Source organism: Coregonus clupeaformis, chromosome 36 (assembly GCF_020615455.1).
Source record: "Coregonus clupeaformis isolate EN_2021a chromosome 36, ASM2061545v1, whole genome shotgun sequence".
In the NCBI taxonomy this organism is placed as follows: Eukaryota; Metazoa; Chordata; class Actinopteri; order Salmoniformes; family Salmonidae; genus Coregonus; species Coregonus clupeaformis.
This window is the reverse complement of record NC_059227.1, coordinates 14,346,172-14,349,527: the sequence shown is the minus strand read 5'-3', so window position 1 is coordinate 14,349,527 and position 3,356 is coordinate 14,346,172. Positions and strand designations below refer to the sequence as shown.

The 3,356-nt window shown below is 37.7% G+C and overlaps 1 long non-coding RNA gene across 1 annotated transcript; it reads right to left on the bottom strand.

The window, feature by feature from the left end:
* Positions 1-1,264: 1,264 nt before the first annotated feature.
* LOC123482699 lies at positions 1,265-3,059 on the bottom strand. Its single transcript, XR_006657830.1, has 2 exons — positions 2,902-3,059; positions 1,265-1,355 (listed from the first exon to the last, which is right to left on the bottom strand). It is a non-coding gene; the product is annotated as an uncharacterized LOC123482699 (long non-coding RNA).
* Positions 3,060-3,356: the final 297 nt, after the last annotated feature.

Sequence of the window (3,356 nt, the reverse complement as noted above, 5' to 3'; positions counted from 1 at the left end):
TTCCCACCGTAATTTCTTCCAACTTTGAAATCCAAGGATATGCTCCATCTTGAAGAGTAGGCAGCTTCTCAAGTATATCTGACATATCGGTATTCTGCAAAGGCTTATATTCTAGGTTTTGTCCTCGAATGATCATCTTCTTACCAGTGGCCTTTCCTTTGGCCTCACTGTATTATTCTTTTCCTTCAATTCTTGAGGTCTTCATCCAGTCGTGTTACTTCTTCCACTTCTCCATTTCTTCTTTCCTCTCTTGCCAACCTCTGTCTGATGACAGGGTCATATCCACCCATGATCTCTTCTGAATCACTCTCATCTTCATCATCCTCTTCTCCTTCACGTTCCAGACATCTCCTATTGTTGGGATCCTTTTCTTCATCAGTTTCTCTTCTCTTCATCTTCATCTTCATCTTTCTGAACCTCCTTCTCTTCGTTTCCAGACATGTCGGTTCTTCTTACTTCTGGAGTTTTGAATTCATCTTCATCGTTGTTTCTGCTGGTACCCTATCTATTATTAATCTATATTTCTGATGCAATAATCACTCCTGGATTATCATTGTAAGCTGAGAACAAACATCCCCAAGCTCTACTTTTTGAACCTATCTTATCGCTGAAATATTTTATCAATTTCTGTTTGAGAATGAAGGGCAATTTTTGTTTCCCTTGCCGGATAACCTAGCAACACTTTAATTAAAGGATTACCCCTATTTCAACCCGTGTAATGACTTTCATAGTCCTGATATCTTTTTCCCCATTGTAATGACTATGTTATGTGTTTCCCTCTTGTTTCCCTCCTTTTTTTTTTTTTATTTTTAAATAATTAATCAATTAATCCAATCAATCAATCAACCAATTAAATCAATCAAAAAATCAAATCAATCAATTAATCAATTAGTTTGTGAATTCTATTTTACCAAATTATTGATTGGTGGCAGTCTTACCACATCCGATCAGGAAAGGTAAAGGAAAGTAGTCAACTCCAGAGCAATTAAAAATAAAAGATCTGTACCAACTCACAACCCAATTGCTTAATAAGCACCTAATTACCTTAATTTTACAGAATAATGTTAATGCTGGATTTCCAAGACAACTCTAATCAATACAAGTCATTCACGGAAACTGTAATGTGCAATTATCAATTACATAAAGTCATCAGTCTGTTGCCAAGCTCTTGCGAAATGGTCACAACATGAAATATTCTATGTAAACACAATGTATCAATTATATCCTGTGAGGGAAAGTAGATTTGTGAATAATAACAGCACTGGCCTTGATTTGGACTGGGTTGCCGTCACTGGTGTCAGTTGATGTCAGCCCCTCCTCTTTCTCTCTCTCTCTCTGTCTCCTCCTTCTCGTCTCTCGTATGACAGAAAGGCAAAAGAACAAAGAAGAGTTTAGTTTATACTTTTTTCCCACATTCACGCTAAGAAATAAGCAAACAGCTTAATTCAGGAATATTATAAATAGCTCAATAACATTTTATTTTATTCATTTATTTTATTATTATTATTATTAATCCGTCAATATATCTGTCATTCACCAACTCAACCGATTATCAACCAAACAGTTTTACAGTCAAGCAATAGTTAATTCAAGAGAAGATTTCACTTGTGTGCAAAATTCCCCCTCCCGTTCTGTTTTTGTCTGCACTGAAAACGGACTCTCCCGTTCTCTCTCCAGTTCAGTGCAGGGGAGTGGCTAACTCATGAATCCTACGCGTGCGCAGTTCAGTCACCAATGTGATTTCAGAGTGAAAGGAGCTATAGACAGACCCGCTGTTGCTCCGTTCTCTTCTCCCATAGACAATAACTGTTTAGACTTTAACAGAGCTCACAAACTGAACACATAGAACATACAGAACACAGAACACAAACCCACTACCAAGCTTGTTATCTTTCATTTATCTGCAGATTTATAGTAATGATGTTATCAAATATAAAACATCTCTATACACTCTTAAAAAGTCCTCCCTGTAGGCTCATGATTAGTTAGTAAACTATAGAGACTCATAAGATCTTTAAACTTATAGTCCTTCCAGGGGGCTCATAGTTTATATAGTTTAAGAATTACAAACGTTCTCACAAACAGAGACTCATAAGATATTTAACCTTAACTGTGTTGTAGGGGTTTTAACTTTTTACTCTAGGGGCTTAACTTTTGAAAACCAAGATACCTAACACATTTATTTACAAGAGACTAAAAACTCTGCTCAAAGCCTTAGTCGACACACATCTGGAAGTCATCAAGCACGCAGCCAAACTCACTGCGTTTCACCCAAACACACACACACTTGCTGACAGAGAAATGTGCTTTTTCCTCCTCTTAGACACACACATAGTTACATACAGGATCCATTAATCGCCGTTCCTATCTTATTCCTTTTGCTAAATTTCTGCTACCTTGAGGTTTTAGACATTCAAAAGAGAGGATTACTTCAGACAGATGTTTCGTCAAACAAATTCAGAGCGGTAAACTTACAATTGAATATATTGTCTTAAACCAGCAGTTCCGAGAACTGACTTGAGAGTCAATCTAATAACTATCAAGATTTATGGCCCATCTCTAATGATCGCCTCGTTTGAGGGCTTCCTTAAATTAACGGCGCCCTAAAAGTATACTGTTGACTCATTTCACGCGTTATCCTCTAAGCCTTTCCTTGGACACTCCTTGCACTTTTATTCAAGCCAAAACATCGGTGTCCTGTGGTGTGCCCTACAGACACTCCCCACTTTTTGCGTTGTTCTCAACGCAAACTAATTTAGAAAATTTAGAACGGAACTCCTACCACACAGCAAAAAGAACCAGCAAAATGCACGCATAAGTAATTTAACGGTACATCTCTAACGCACACACTCTCTGGACTCACAAAACGACCAGCGTCCAATGTAAGGGATTTAAACTCACCTTATTTTTTTTGCCGGCTTCTTTGAGCGGTAGTCGTTTTGTAGCCCAGGAATGGAATGCAAAGAAGAGACGTAGCACGTCCCAAAAAGTAAAATAAAAATAAAACTACCTCGTCGCCATTAAATGTAGTGCCTAAAAGAAACACTTTTGCTGGTCCATGCTTGTGATGATAAAGGAATCCGCCGACACTGTACTCTGTTCACAAAGGTTTATTATAACAAAGAGTTTACAGCATCGAATTTTGACAAACATCTGCAGATGTCTGGAAAACAGCCCGAGCCAATCTGATTAGCTATTCTTCCTTATTCTATTGTTAAAGACATGGTTTTATATCCTCCAATGACGTATTATGGTGTGATTCTAAAAAACCAATCCCTAGTCTTTTCTTCCTCACTCCCCATCTCCTCTTTCCATGAACATCAGTAATGCTTTCCAGATGTTACAACCAAGTAGAG